This window comes from Macrobrachium nipponense, chromosome 16 (genome assembly GCF_015104395.2).
Source record: "Macrobrachium nipponense isolate FS-2020 chromosome 16, ASM1510439v2, whole genome shotgun sequence".
Lineage (NCBI taxonomy): Eukaryota > Metazoa > Arthropoda > Malacostraca > Decapoda > Palaemonidae > Macrobrachium > Macrobrachium nipponense.
The window spans coordinates 2365548-2383047 of NC_087209.1; the positions used below are offsets into that span (position 1 = coordinate 2365548).

General features: G+C 37.8%; 1 long non-coding RNA gene across 1 annotated transcript in view; it reads right to left on the reverse strand.

Moving 5' to 3' along the window:
* LOC135195407 (uncharacterized) overlaps positions 1-17500 on the reverse strand; it is a 28971-nt gene that overhangs the window by 4020 nt on the left and 7451 nt on the right. The window contains exon 2 of the long non-coding RNA XR_010310108.1: positions 15367-15490. This is a non-coding gene — a long non-coding RNA (uncharacterized LOC135195407). The remainder of the gene's footprint in view (positions 1-15366; positions 15491-17500) is intronic.

Consider the following 17500-nt stretch of genomic DNA (forward strand, 5'->3'; position numbering starts at 1 on the left):
AATAATTCTTTATTAGTTATGAAGTTCTTTACTGAAATATTGAAAAACCGTAATTATTGAAATTCGGGATGAAATTCAAACATATTTCCATAAAATGTCCTTCCAGAAAAAAAGAGAAAAACTTGAACCGGAATCATTATATAAACACAAACACACAAGTAAAATCGAGTTCAGTGACGAGACACATCGCGTCGACCTCCTGCAAACTTTCCCAAGATTGTCTCCAGCGTCTTCAAGGGGTCTAAGATACTTCGAAGAATTTCCAGCCTCTGAAGGATCCTAGTCTATTTACGCATGATTATACGTTTGCATGCATATATATTCAATTAGAAAAAGAAACGAAGAATCCGTCCAAATCCCTACCATCTGCTGGACCACACTGACATTCCAAGCTGTCCCCAAGAATTCCCGAAAACAGAAGCAGCTCCAGTGGAAGCGAAAACGTCTCCAGAATCCGGACGGAATACTTGAGGCAGATTACAAAACATGGGATAACTCGAGAGACAGTTCAGCTAACTCGAAGGATGAAGGAAGAGGAAGAGTACCAAGGGCAAATGAACGAACATATCCAAGACGTTTTGGAAAAGCTCTGGAAAGAACAAATAAGGATCTACTCCAAAAGGTCGATGAAGCGATTAGCAGACATGAATACATCTCAAAGCTTGAGAAGGAACCTTCAGCTGGCGAGCGAAGACATGATGATGAATTTGCAGAGGAACCAACCAGATCAAAGTCCACGTAAAAGAAAGAAGACTGACGAATTCCCAGTGCAGCGATCGGTGAAGCTGGCGGCAAGTATTCGAATTATGCCTGGGTTACCCCTTCCTGCCGTCTGATACAAGGGTGGGGATCTAGGATAGTAAGAGAATGCCTATTTCACATGCTCACTGACTACAACATATGCGAGATGCATCTTCCCAGTCAGACCTCAGGCATCGAGGAACACCGCCAGGATTCGCCGATGCATTTCTCCTCAATGCGATGTGGAAAGCCATCCACCGACAACCAAAGAGCACTTGCTTTTCAACAAAAGCCGTTTATCCTACAGTGAGCTGCAAAATGATTGGTTTCAGGAATCTGCAAAGGATCCATCTGTCTTCGACATAAAAGTAGAGAGAATGGGGAAGGGCCCATCCCTGGTAAAAATAAACCACCATTTCGACGATGCTGTGTCAGCGATGATGCCCCAGGGATAAGATCACTTATGATCGGCAAAGAGCAAACTTTCCCAAGATTGTCTCCAGCGTCTTCAGAGGGTCTAAGACACTCGAAGAATTTCCAGCATCTGAAGAATCCTTATCTATTTTGCATGATTTACATTATATTCATTTAGAAAAGGAGACGAAGAATCACTCCAAATCACTACCATCTGCTGGACCACATTGATAATCGAAGCAATCCCCAAGAATTCCCGAAGACAGAAGTAGCTCCAGTGGAAGCAAAAACGTCTCCAGAATCCAGACGGAATACTTGTGGCAGATTACAAAACATGGGATAACTCGAGAGACAGTTCAGCTAACTCGAAGGATGAAGGAAGAGGAAGAGTACCAAGGGCGAATGAACGAATATATCCAAGACGTTCTGGAAAAGCTCTGGAAAGAACAGATAAGGATCTACACCAAAATGTCGATGAAGCGATTAGCAGACATGAATACGTCTCAAAGCTTGAGAAGAAACATTCAGCTGGCAAGCAAAGACATGATGATGAATTTGCAGAGGAACCAACCAGGTCAACGCCGACGTAAGGGAAACATGAAGGTCGAAGTCCCAGTGAAATCATTCCTGGTATTCCTCCTGAATATGATGTGGAAAGCTATTCACCGACAGCCAAGGAGCACTTTGCGTAATGATTGGGTTCGACATAAGAGCAGTAGAGGCGATAAAGGAGCTTGGCTAGCTGACAGAGAAGAGAAAGGGGAAGGGCCCATCCCTGATAAAAGTAAAGCCCCATTTCGATGCCCCAAGGGTAAGATCACTTGTGATCGGCAGAAGCAATGTATGATCTTGTCTAGCTGACAGAGAAGAGAAAGGGGAAGAGGCCCATCCCTGGTAAAAATAAACCCCCATTTCGACGATGCTGTCAGTGATGGTGCCCCAGGGATTAGATCACTTATGATCGGCAAAGGCCACAAATCTAGTGCAAACTTTCCCAAGATTGTCTCCAGCATCTTCAGGGGGTCTAAGACACTTTGAAGAATTTCCAGCTTCAGAGGTATCCTTATCTATTTACGCATGATTATACATTTGCATGCAAATGTATTCAATTAGAAAAAGAGAAGAAGAATCCCTCCAAATCACGACCATCTGCTGAACCACATTGACATTTCAAGCTGTCCCAAAGAATTCCCGAAGATAGAAGCAGCTCCAGTGAAGACGAAAACACCTCCAGAATCCAGACAGAATACTTGTGGCAGATTACAAAACATGGGATAACTCGAGAGACAGTTCAGCTATCTCGAAGGATGAAGGAAGTAGAAGACTACCAAGGGCGAATGAACATGTCGTAGAGGCTCTGGACAAAAGCTCTCGAAAGAACAGATGAGGATCTACACCAAACGGTCGAGGAAGCGATTAGGAGACATGAATACGTCTCAAAGCTTGAGAAGGAACCTTCAGCTGGCAAGCAAAGACATGATGATGAATTTGCAGAGGAACCAACCAGGTCAACGCCGACGTTAGGGAAACATGAAGGTCGAAGTCCCAGTGAAATCATTCCTGGTATTCCTCCTGAATATGATGTGGAAAGCTATTCACCGACAGCCAAGGAGCACTTTGCTAATGATTGGGTTCGACATAAGAGTAGTAGTGGCAATAAAGGAGCTTGGCTAGCTGACAGAGAAGAGAAAGGGGACGGTCCCATCCCTGATAAAAATAAAGCCTCATTTCGATGCCCCAAGGGTAAGATCACTTGTGATCGGCAGAGGCAATGTTCGATCTTGGCTAGCTGACAGAGAAGAGAAAGTGGAAGAGGCCCATCCTTGGCAAAAATAAACCCCCATTTCAACGAAGCTCCGTCAGTGATGATGCCCCAAGGATTAGATCACTTGTGATCGGCAAAGGCCACAAATCTAGTGCAAACTTTCCCAAGATTGTCTCCAGCGTCTTCAGGAGGTCTAAGACACCTCGAAGAATTTCTAGCTTTTGAGGTATCCTTATCTATTTACGCATGTTTATACATTTGCATGCAAATGTATTCAATCAGAAAAGGAGAGGAAGAATCACTCCAAATCACGACCATCTGCTGAACCACAGTGACATTCCAAGCGATAACCAAAAATTCCCGAAGACAGAAGCAGCTCCAGGTCGAGGAAGCGATTAGCAGACATGAATACGTCTCAAAGCTTGAGAAGGAACCTTCAGCTGGCGAGCAAAGACATGATGATGAATTTGCAGAGAAACCAACCAGGTCAACGCCGACGTAAGAGAAACATGAAGGTCGAGGTCCCAGGGAAATCAGTTCTTGGTATTCCTCATGAATGCGATGTGAAAAGCTAGTCACCGACAGCCAAGGAGCACTTTGCTTTTCAACGAAAGCCGTTTATCCTACAGTGAGCTGCGAAATGACTGGTTTTGGGAATCTGCAAAGGATTCATCTGCCTTTCGACATAAATGTAGTAGAAGCAGTATATGATCTTGGCTAGCTGACAGAGAAGAGAATGGGGAAGGGCCCATCCCTGGTAAAAATAAACCCCCATTTCTATGATGCTCTGTCAGTGATGATGCCCCAGGGGTGAGATCACTTATGATCGGCAAAGGCCACAAATCTATTCTATCTATCTATCTACCTATCTATCTATATATACAGGGTATAACACGAGTTTATGCAAATATTTTTGGTAATGAAAGAAAAAGTCATTCTCAGCAGGAAAGGTTCTATAAACATATGCATTTTAAGCAGTCGTTTGTCAGAGGTGAATATTTTGAAATAACCATTATTATTAAATGGCCAAGTAAGATGGCGCGCACGGGATGTCGGAGTGGTCACGGATGGGGTGCTATAACTTTTTGGCGTTAGCTGCACAGTTACCACAGTTCTCTAAATACGCCACGACAGTGATGAAAAAATGTCTCTGATATTTTTGATACTAACTAAATATATGGTTGAAACCAACATTATTCTTAGGAAGCTTGAATTTCAAGTTTGTGGCCCCTTTGGTGTGCTTGTTCCATGTGAATAGGTTTCATCTACCGAAATAATGAGATTGATAATAATAAGGCGTTTCTTGAAAGGGTTCTTAAAAATTCTGAAGTGGTATAGCTTATAAAATTTCTTAATAATATTAATAATAATAATGTGTTTGTTAAGAAATTCACAGTCTCGTGAAAACAAATTGTTCAAAACTCCACAATTATATATTTACATAGAAATATAGTTTTGATATATAATTATGGATTTTTTAACAATAATGTGTTTCTTAAAATTCTGAAATGGTCTAGCTTATAAAATTTCTTAATGATATTAATAATAAGGTGTTTCTTCAAAATTTTGAACAATTCTGAAGTGGTCTAGCTTTTAAAATTTAAGAATGACTAAGTTTTTGATGGGGAAATGAATGTTACTATAAATGTTTTCCTGAGATTTGATATCACCTCTGTGCTGGGTTAGTGCTCCGTTGCCACCTCAGCCCGACAAGGTCATTCCGTGTTACGGACCCGCCATGTAAACACCTCCCGCTTCTCGCTGACCCCGCATGCACAGTCAGACTAAGGAAATAATTTATAATGTTAATCAGTACTTTCGAGATGAAAAGGCCTACAGCGGACACAGCCAAAGCCGCCAAAGTAAGCAAAAGGACACTTAAAAGGATTTGCTCCAAAGCAAATCAAGAATGGTGGTCAAAGGCTGAACGCAAGAAAGAGAGAAAGAGAGAGAGAGGTGGGGCAGAAGTACCTACCTTGGGAGAAGTGGCAACGGTGTGGAAAATCCCGGGTAAACAAGATCAACGCCTTAGTGGCCAAAAAGGCTGAGTTTGACTATAGTGCCAGATTCCTTATTCATGTTGTGAGCAAGAACCTGGAGACAATGCCTTACCATTCCAGTCATGTGGATTATGCAGGTATGATGTTTATTTATGGGTTTTGCGATAGTGAATTCCACTGTCATAAAAAAAGGATATCAACAATTATGCCGATGTGAATAAAATACTTCCCAATCACATGTATTCTTTAAATACTGAACAAAGGGGAAATATGCATGTATCATAGAAACCTCCCTCTCCGTCAAAGGTATTCACTGGACTCCGATAAAGAAAGCAAGTAGAATTCTCGCCTCCATCAAAGATAGGTCCATTCATTACACACCAATCAAAGATTTAAAACACCAAAAAACCTCTCCTTCTCCATCAAAAGTATTCATCACACACCAGTCGAAGGAAAAAGACACACCTAAGAAAATGCTTTTGTCTCTGTCAGATGAAAAAAACTTTCTTGATACGTAAAGCTAATCATTAAATTTGATTATAATGAAGTCTGTTCACAGGCGATTTACTTATTGAAGGGACTGTAATGTTACATTTTTCAAAAACCTGGTAGAAAAAAAAAATCATCATTAAAAGACTATCAATCCAGTTGCCTAATGCACTTCACCAACCCTTCCACCAACCTTATCGCTGACTACTCAGACATTGCATACGTCGTCTTGACCGAGAGGAGTGTTAAAGAGAAACGGTTATTTCAAAAATTCCCCTCACCGACAAAAGAATCTTTAAAATGTATGTTTTTAGAACATTTTCTGTTTAGAATTACTTTTTCTTTCATTCCCCGAAATATTTGCATAAACTCGTGTTACACCCTGTATATATATATACATATATCTCATGAGTTTTAATTGTTTGTATGGGGTTTTTTACATTGCATGGCACCAGTTGTTATTCAGCAACGGGACCAACGGCTTTACATGACTTCCGAACCACGTCGAGCGTGAACTTCCATCACCAGAAATACACATCTCTCACCCCTCAATGGAATGCCCAAGAATCGAACTCGCAGCCACCCACGTGGCAGGCAAGGACCATACCAACCACGCCACTGAGCCTCATGGGTTTTTATTTGAATTTTGTTCCCCATAGAAAAAATCAAATGCGGCGCCATGAGTGACCTAGTTCATGGTTGGCATACTCGTGAAAATATATAGAGAACTTGAGGCTTCCTTCCATACTTCTGCGGATTTTATCAAGTCGACAGAAGGATGGACGAAAGATATAAGCTTTGTAAATAATCTTTCAAATACATATCGCTTTGCTAATCAAGTATATTGTCGTGGATGCATCTGTACTAACTGGGGAGTTCCATGTGTGTTTTATATATATATTATATAGATTATATATATATATATAATATATATATATATATATATATATATATAAATATATATATATATATATATATATATATATATATATAGTATATATATATATCATATATATATTATATAGATCTAATATATATAAATATATATATATATATAGATATATATATATATCTATTTATATATATATAGTATATATAGATAGATAGATATGTATATATATATAAATATATACTATATATAATATATTATCTATATATAGATATAGATATGTATTATATAATATATCTATATATATATATATATATGTATGTATGTAGTATGTATGTATAAATATATATATATAGATAATATATTTATATATATATATATATATAATTTATATATATATATATATATATAGATAGATATGTATATATATAAAGATATATATATATATATATATATATAGATATAGATATAGATATATATATATATATATATATATATATATATATATATATATATATGGTATGTGTATGTATGTATGTATGTATGTATAAATTATATATATATATATATATATATATATATCTATATATAAATATATATAATATATATATTTTTATATATATTATACATACATAATACGTCATTATTATATATATGTGAAAAAAATGAAAAACTGGTTCCAAAGAAGATTATCAATATATCAGTTTACAAAAACAAGATAGACTCACATAAAATAAGAGAGAGAGAGAGAGAGAGAGACTATATATTATCTCCTTAATTGTTGTATTACATGTTTAAACAATAATTCACTACGTTTGAGAAAACTTCATACACATAGCAATAACAACATCTAAGACCACGAATTGGAAAAAAAAAAAAATTCTTTCAAAGAGCAAGCGCTGGGACCTTTGAGGTCATTCGGCGCTGAAAATAATGTTGAAACAATTGTTAGGAGCGGCTGGAAAGCAAGAAGGATGAACGGGAATAGAAAACGGATGAAGGGAGTTGCAAAAAACCTTAACTAATGCCTGCAGTGCACCACGCGAGGTACACTGTCAGCATTCATCACTTACGGACGACACAATTTCAGGTGGATAGAATGATGGGTTGTAATATATATGATATATATATATATATATAATATATATATATATATGTGTGTGTGTGTGTGTGTGTGTGTGTGTGTGTGTGTGTGTGTGTGTATGTATAACAGAATCACGAAAGTTAGGAACGTGATAAATCCATAAATAAAGGTATATGCCACGAGGGATACTCCGTTGTTTATTTTCCCTCGTGGCATATACCTTTTTATATATATATATATACTATATATATATTATATATATATATTGAATAACTTGATCACGAGTATATAAAACGTGATGCTATGTATAAATAAAGGTTTTTGCCACGAAGGAAAAAATGAAAAAGCGAGATAGCGAAGTACTTTCGGGGGGTCCGAACAGGACCGAAAGTACTTGGCTATCTCGCTTTTCATTTTTTCCTTCGTAGCAAAAAACCTTTATATATATATATCTATCTATATATCTATATATTATATATAATATATATATATATTACTATATGTTAAATTAATCTTATATATATAATACTATATATATAATAATATATATAATATATTTATAGTATATGATAATGTATGTAGGGTAATTATTATTATATGGATTATGTATACTATAATATATATAATATAATCTATCTACTAATATTTATATCTTATATATATATCTCAGCGTTTATCGGTGCCCGAAATAATTTAACGTTAATTAGCTCAATATTTTTGTGGTTCATTTTTTGCTTTGTTATCTTTCAATAATGTACTAGATGGAAGTACATAATTATTATGATGTATTGTCTGAGAAACACGTATATAGTCTAACGGATAACGTACGCCACGTTTAAGAACAACAAAAACTTTTTGGTGTAACCTTGGAGTGTAACAGGTATACACTTTTGTGCTGGACTATCATGTTTATATATTATATATATATATATACTATCTATATACTATATTACATATAATATAATATATATGTACGTATAGGTATGTATGTATGTATGTATATATATGCAAATATATATATATATATATATATATATATATATATATATATATATATATATATATATATATAAATTATATATGTATATAATAGTAATGAAGCCCTTGTCACAGATACAAACTAAATACGACATTGTAGTAAAAGAAAGTAATTTATAACATATTCATTAGATTTCAATGGCAATGTCAATAGCCACCGTAGGTCTGTTGTGAGTGCATAAAAAAATAAGATTCGTTGTTGTAACAACTTCTCTAGAAAATACGCGAATATAAAAAATATTCGAAATAGGTTAAAAAGGGGGGGAAAATTGCCTTGTCCTTTCTGTTCTAGATCCATTGCAGATTCGCCTTTCTATGTGCCAGAGAATATTGGATCGGGCCTTAGTATTGTAGGAGGTCTCCTGAAGGTTTCTGTAGCCCTCATCAATCTCCAACAGTGAATGGAGTAATTATGGAGTAATTTGCCTATGGAATGATTCGCGTGAAAAGGTGTGACGTAACGAAATGGTCTTTTTGTCCATTATCTCTTTCTCTTATCTTTTGTCTGTGTTTCTTGTTTGTTCGCATCTGAACATTTCTTCTGTTTGTTTCGTTTGACTGTGCCCGCAGTTTGTTCATATTCTGAACATTTCTCTTTTGCTTGTTCCATATGACTGCGTGAGGAGATTCAATAATAACAACAACAACAACAACAACAACACCAATATTAATAATAATAATAATAGTAGGGAAAAACTCTCTATCACGCGAGTATATGTAATGTTCTAAAGGGTCCACAATAATACAAAGTGTAAAAAGTCCGTGTATAATTTTGAAGACTTTACAGAAAGCTTTCGAACCCTTCCCTGGGTTCATCTTCAGTCAAAAAAAAAAAAATAAAAAAAAAATAAATAAAATGAACCCAGGGAAGGGTTCGAAAGCTATCTGTAAAGTCTTCAAAATTATACACGGACTTTTTACACTTTGTATTATTGTGGACCCTTAGAACAATAATAATAATAATAATAATAATAATAATAATAATAATAATAATAATAATAATAATAATAAATACCACCCAGTCGAATTTGAGGATTGTGATATAGACCACAAAAATAATAATATAATAATAATAATAATAATAATAATAATAATAACTAATAATAATAATAATAATAATAATAACAATAATAATAACAATAATAATAAAACTGAATGGAACCAGATTCATGAAAGCTCTCTGTAGAGATTTGTTTTTAAATATATATGTACACATATATAACCTGGATTTGTTTCTATAATAATAATAAGAACAATGGATAAACGTATCCACAGTTATGTAAATGTACAGATATTTAAATTTAAAACTTTAAGGATAGCTTTCAGGAATCTGTTCCGTTCCCCTTATCAATGATAAGGGGAACCGAACAGATTCCCGAAAGCTATCCTTAAAAGTTTTAAATTTAAATTTATGTACATCACATAACTGGATTTGTTTCTCCATATGAAGACTCGTGTTACTATGAGGATTTTTAATTAGCAACAATAATAATAATAATAATAATAATAATAATAATAATAATAATAATAATAATAATAATAATATAATAATAATATAGTCTATCCAAGCATGGCATGGATAGACTATAAGAAAGCCTTCGATATGATACCACACACATGGCTAATAGAATGCCTGAAAATATATGGGACAGAGGAAAACACCATCAGCTTCCTCAAAAATACAATGCGCAACTGAAATACAATACTTGCAAGCTCTGGAATAAGACTAGCAGAGGTTAATATCAGGAGAGGGATCTTCCAGGGCGACTCACTGTCCCCCTACTCTTCGTAGTAGCCATGATTCCCATGACAAAAGTACTACAGAAGATGGATGCCGGGTACCAACTCAAGAAAAGAGGCAACAGAATCAACCATTTGATGTTCATGGACGACATCAAGCTGTATGGTAAGAGCATCAAGGAAATAGATACCCTAATCCAGACTGTAAGGATTGTATCTGGGGACATCAGGATGGAGTTTGGAATAGAAAAATGCGCCTTAGTCAACATACAAAAAGGCAAAGTAACGAGAACTGAAGGGATAAAGCTACCAGATGGGAGCAACATCAAACACATAAATGAGACAGGATACAAATACCTGGGAATAATGGAAGGAGGGGATATAAAACACCAAGAGATGAAGGACACGACAGGGAAAGAATATATGCAGAGATTCAAGGCGATACTCAAGTCAAAACTCAACGCCGGAAATATGATAAAAGCCATAAACACATGGGCAGTGCCAGTAATCAGATACAGCGCAGGAATAGTGGAATGGACGAAGGCAGAACTCCGCAGCATAGATCAGAAAACCAGGAAACATATGACAATCACAACTGCACTACACCCAAGAGCAAATACAGACAGACTATACATAACACGAAAGGAAGGAGGGAGAGGACTACTAAATATAGAGGACTGCGTCAATATCGAGAACAGAGCACTGGGACAATATCTGAAAACCAGTGAAGACGAGTGGCTAAAGAGTGCAGGGGAAGAAGGACAAATAAAAGTAGACGAAGACCCACAAATATACAGAGACAGGAGAATGACAGACAGAACAGAGGACTGGCACAACAAACCAATGCACGGACAATACAGGGGACAGACTAAAGAACTAGCCAGCGATGACATATGGCAATGGCTACAGAGGGGAGAGCTAAAGAAGGAAACTGAAGGAATGATAACAGCGGCACAAGATCAGGCCCTAAGAACCAGATATGTTCAAAGAACGATAGACGGAAATAACATCTCTCCCATATGTAGGAAGTGCAATACGAAAAATGAAACCATAAACCACATAGCAAGCGAATGCCCAGCACTTGCACAGAACCAGTACAAAAAGAGGCATGATTCAGTGGCAAAAGCCCTCCACTGGAGCCTGTGCAAGAAACATCAGCTACCTTGCAGTAATAAGTGGTACGAGCACCAACCTGAGGGAGTGATAGAAAACGATCAGGCAAAGATCCTCTGGGACTATGGTATCAGAACAGATAGGGTGATACGTGCAAACAGACCAGACGTGACGTTGATTGACAAAGTCAAGAAGAAAGTATCACTCATTGATGTCGCAATACCATGGGACACCAGAGTTGAAGAGAAAGAGAGGAAAAAATGGATAAGTATCAAGATCTGAAAATAGGAATAAGAAGGATATGAGATATGCCAGTGGAAATCGTACCCATAATCATAGGAGCACTAGACACGATCCCAAGATCCCTGAAAAGGAATCTAGAAAAACTTGAGGCTGAAGTAGCTCCAGGACTCATGCAGAAGAGTGTGATCCTAGAAACGGCGCACATAGTAAGAAAAGTGATGGACTCCTAAGGAGGCAGGATGCAACCCGGAACCCCACACTATAAATACCACCCAGTCGAATTAGAGGACTGTGATAGAGCAAAAAAAAAAAAAAAGAAAGAAAAAAAAATAATAATAATAACAGTTCAGCTAATTTTCGAATACTTAGCCCAAAGGCGATCGGTAACGCCTTACGTGACGATAATAATGAAAGCGCCTAATCTTTTTTTTTTTGGGGGGGGGCGGGGGCGGCTGTTGCCACGCCCTCACGTCTTATTTATGGCCTTATTTATAGCTTCCTCCAGCACCCTCGATCCAGTTAATTATGCTGATCTAATTTAAGACGTCGAGTTTACGACTTCCGCGGCTCCTGGGTGAGTTCTCACAGTAACCAGCATAAAGGGACGTCTTACTTAGCCCTCGACACAAAAGGACAAAATTCCCTACCCACCCCCTACCCTTCTCCCCCACTCTCCAGTCCCTACCCCTCCTCCTCTTCCCTCTCACCTTCCCTCCCCTCTCCCCGCCACCCCTCACCCTAAATTAAGAGCCAGAATGGACCCAGAATCCCAAAGGGGTCCCTTCAATTAGTTCCTTCAGAGGAGACAGACAGATCGCTGTCACGTCAGGTGCCAGAAGATACAATAGGACACCGTGGAGCTCTTATAGGATTATTAAGGTGACCCCTTGTCTTTTTGGGGGTCTTCTCAAGGGAGCGACGTGAGGTCCTCTAGGTCTTTTTCGGGTTTGAGGGTGGGGACGACAGGTGGCCGGGGGGTGCTATTTATACTGGCGCTCTTTCATGTCAAGTTCTCTTTGAACTCAGCGTTGGCCTTCTACGTTTCTTTCCTTCCTTTCTTATTTCCCCTCTTCTTTTCCTTCTTCGCCTCCTCCTCTTGTCCTCATTCTTCTTCTTCTTCTTCTTCTTCTTCTTCTTCTTCTTCTTCTTTTCGTGAGAGCATTGGCTACGATAAAATAACCTGCTTTGAAAAATTCTCCGTAGTGGAAGACCCCGAAAAAAAAGTTGTTTTTTTTAGCTTGACTTTCAGTGGCTTTTGCTGTCTCGATCTTCTTCTTCTTTGATGTGGTTACAAGACATTCCAACACGCGTCGTTCGTGCTGCCTGTTTGCTCCGAAGTCACACCTCTTAATTTCAGCATGACCTTCGTTGGAAGGTCTTCGTAAACCGCTCTCATGTTTTGCTGAATCGACGTCGAGAACTTCTCCTAAATTTATTGAGAATTTTGTGTTCGGTAGGACCCCTCTGAGACAGCACCGAGAACCAAGCTTATTTCACTAAATATCTTTACTTTCTGTCGAGTTCTTTATTGTTCTAATCCATTTGGACGAGACACTTTACTTTACTGAAGTCAGGGCGAGAAGAAAGTAAAGTTCCTGCCCCTCTACCCTCCCCCTCCCCCCTTTTCAATGCAAAATTACTTTGATGTTTTAAGATACAGTGCGTCAGTGGGAGGGTTTTGAATGGGAGACAAGTGAAAGGGCTCTACAATAAGCTTCCGTATACGTTGTCAAGACTGTGGCTCTCTCTCTCTCTCTCTCTCTCTCTCTCTCTCTCTCATTTAAAACTCAGGTCCATCAACATCCCTATCTTACCTGAAAAAATTGTTCCTACTCTCTCTCTCTCTCTCATTTAAAACTCAGGCCCACGAGCATCCATAATACTGCAAAAAAATAATAATAATAATAATAATAATAAAAATCGTTGCTATTTTGACAGCAGAGTGAACGAAATGGCTCTGATGGAAAAAGTCATTTACAATTCAGACACGTTACAAGAAATTAAGAGCAAATGGTGGAATTTACCACAAAAAAGGAATAAATATACAAAAACAAGTTGATAATTTGATTAGGTAAACGAAGTACTCATTAATTTACTAAATTTAGTAACTGATTTGAAGCGGCCCCCCCTCCTCCCACCCAGGGTTAAATAGGGAACATTGTGTAGTACTCATACTCGATCCCCCTCACCACCCGACCCCTTGTCATGGATAAGAAATGTGGGGCGTTGTGCTGAAAGTTTAGTACTAATCTTTGTAAGTAAAATCTTTTTCTGAGACTTGTAAGAGAGCTTAGGGATCTCAATAAAGTGGTAATGAGTCACAAAGAAGCCTGAGAGCCAAAGGGTGACAGCAAAGTAGTTGGCTGATTGGATTCAGTAATTAATCCCTGCTGACACTTGCTGACAGCTCAGATGCTTGTATAATTCTTTTTAATAACAGCAGAAACAACAGTGGTGATGACGATGAATATTTCTGTGACCTCAGATACTTATAGCCTTGTTAATAACATAACAGTGGTGATACAATGACGATTTTTATAACTTCACATACTTATATTATTTTTTATAATAACACACAACAGCGGTGATACAATGATGCCTTTGACGACTGCCGTGATAATCATGATAATGACAGTAATGATAATAATCAGCGATGATACTAAGACTTTAATTCTTCCAATCCTTTAAACATTTTAAATACTTTTAATCCTCTTTGTCTCCGAAGGACAGCCAAGTCTCTCGAAAATAAACATCACAGAAAACGGGGCGAACTGCGCTGGGAAACTCAGGGAAGTTTGAATTATTTTTGTCGTTGAAGGCCACGAATACAATTAGTCATTTCTTAGAATTCACTTTCTTAAAGTTAATGACAAGTTAAAATACGCTGCTACGTCCTTGCCTCATTGAAATGTCACTGAGAAATATGATAATAGGACACTTTTTTGTTTAGAGGAAATTCTTATTTTGGTCTTTAAGTGATAAAGACGAAATATTTAAATGAATCAGTCCACAGAGTTATATATCTAGACGTAAGGACTGTTTTTAAATGCATTACCTGAAGTTAGGTGAAGTAAGAGGCAGAAATGAAGAGAACGAAATTACAGAACACGGACCACAAGTAAAAAAAATTGCCGAAGTTTCTTAGGCTCAGTCGAGTTTTCTGTACACCGTATAATCAAGGCCATAGAGACTAAATCTATCTATCTTTCGGTGTTTTCGGTATAAGACTGCATGAGCTGCGGCCCATGAAACTTTAACTACGGGCCGGTGGTGGCCTGGCCTATATCGTTGCCAGACACCCGATTATGGCTAACTTTAACCTTATATAGAATAAAACCTACTGAGGTTAGAGGGCTGCAATTTAGTATGTTTGATGATTTAAGGGTGGATGATCAACATCCAAATTTGCAGCCCTCTAGCCTCAGTAGTTTTTGAGATCCGAGGGCGGACAGGAAAAAGTTCGGACGAACAGACAAAGCCATATCTATAGTTTTCTTTTCAGAAAGCAAATCACAAAAAACTGGTTTCAAATCACAACAAAATTTGTTTCAAATCACAAAAAATCTGGTTTGAAAACAAAAAAAACTGGTTTGAAATCTCAACAAAGCTGGTTTCAAATCACAAAAAAAAGGTTTCAAATCACAACAAAACTGGTTTCAAATCACAAAAAAAAATTGTTTCAAATCACAGCAAAACTGGTTTCAAATCACAAACAAAAACTGGTTTCAAATCACAACAAAACTGGTGTAGAATCACAAAAAAAAAACAACAAAAAAACAATGGTTTCAAATCACAACAAAACTGGTTCAAGTATTTGAATACTAATATTAAAAACTCACTAATAACTTACCCGAATACCTTCGGAGGATAAAAGGGGGCACCGCAGAGAACGACTGGGCAGCAGAGACCTCGAACACCAGCCACAGGAGCAACAGGAACCTACTGACGGAGGAGGAGGATTTCATTCTCTCGCTCTGCAGAAGAAAAACAAATTCACTCTTAAGAGAGGTAACCTCGCTGTCTCGCTTTGTAGGAAAAAAAAATCACTCTTAAGAGACATGACTGCTCTATCTCACTCTACAAGGGGGGAGAGGGTGGGAAAATTCACTCTTAAGGTGATGACCTCGCTATCTCGCTCTGCAGGAGAAAACATTTCTCTCACAAGAGAGATGACGTCTCTATTTCGCTCTGCAGGAGAAGAAAAAAATTCACTCTTAAGAGACTTTACCCCTCTATCTCACTCACCATGAAAAAAATTCACTCTCAAGAGACATGACCTCGCTATCTCGCTCTGCAGGAGAAAATATTTCACCCTTAAGAGACGTGACCTCTCTATCTCGCCCTGCAAGGATAAAATCTAATGGTAGGAATTTGTTTTGTTAACTGCAATTGAACTCCACTGGGGAAGGAATTAGTAAAATGAATTGGTTTTTCTTGACTTGCTTTGAGAGCATGAACGTCACTGGTGAAGAAATCAGATAATTAATTGTATATTTGCTTCACTTGGTGCAAAAAAAAAAAAAAAAAAAAAAAAACAAGCAAACAAATAAACACAAAAACTATTGCAGCTCTAAGAGGTCACCAACACTAGATGCGATGGTGTGGACGTTGGTGCTGTATTGTCCCTTTCTCTCTCTCTCTCTCTCTCTCTCTCTCTCTCTCTCTCTCTCTCTCTCTCTCTCTCTCACAACTTCTTTATCTATCTCAGTCGCTACATCCATCGCCCAAGCGATCCCAGTCTCTCCTCCTCCTCTCTTTCTCTCTCTTGCTTTCCCACTATGCTCTCTCTCTCTCTCGCTTTCCCACTCGCTCTCTCTCTCTCTCTCTCTCAACTTCTTTATCTCTCTCATTCACTACATTCATCTCCCAAGTGATCCCAGTCTCCTCTTCTCTCTCTCTCCCTTGCTTTCCCATTCTCTCTCTCTTCTCTCTCTCTCCTCTCTCTCTCTCTCTCTACCTCTTGCTTTCCCACACACCTTTATCCTTCCCATTTACTCCAATCAACACCACCAGGCCTGTCCTCCTCTCTCTCTCTCCTCTCCTCGTCTCTCTCGTCCTCTCGTCTCTCTTCTTTCTCTCTCTCATGTCCAACTTACTTTTATTTCTCTCCCAAGTTGATACCCATCTCCTCCCTTTGTGTCCCCAGTCTCCTCCCTTGCTTTCCCAAAAAAAAAAATTTTTTTTTTTCCCCCCCCTTTCCCCTTTCTCCTTGCTTTCCCATTCTCTCTCTTCTTCTCTCCTCTCTCTCTCTCTTCTACCTCTCCTCTCTCTGATCCTTCTTGCTTTCCCACACACCTTTAATCCTTCCCTTATTTCTCCAACCAACACCACCAGGCCTCCCTCGCTCTCTCTCTCCTCTCTCTCTCCCTCTCTCTCTCTCTCTCTCTCTCTCTCTCTCTCTCTCTCCGTCAAAACTCATCGCAACAAAGAAACTATATTCCAGCTACATTGTCATTCAAAGGCATTTCAGGAAATGAAAAAAAAATCTCCGTTGCAAAAAGAAATTTTTTAAATACAAAAATAACACTTTATTTTAACGTCTAACTGACGCCAATCCGAAACACGGAGTTTTTTTTTTTTTTTCGTAGAGAATAACTAAATAACTAAGTCGCGTTTATGTAGGTTTATGTGGCCACATGCCCATGTGGTTTGCAAAAGCATTTGTTGTATTTTCCGAGCGTAATGTGAGTCGGCTTAATTCATTTTGTGTGTGTGTGTGTGTGTATGTACGTCCTCAAATAGCACCGTGGCTGAAAAATCAATTCGCTTTGACATAAATAAACTCATTTATACTTTTCAAAAATATGTGAAATTTGAGAGAAAACAAATTTAGACGGAGAAAGCAACCGAGAAAATAAATTCACTTTGATTCTGAGCTCAGTTAGAAAAAAGAATAATAATAACAATTCTTCATAGCTTTTGAAAGAAGTGAAATTTGATGAACGGAAGGTAAGACAAAACAAAAAAATAAAAAGAAGGGTAAA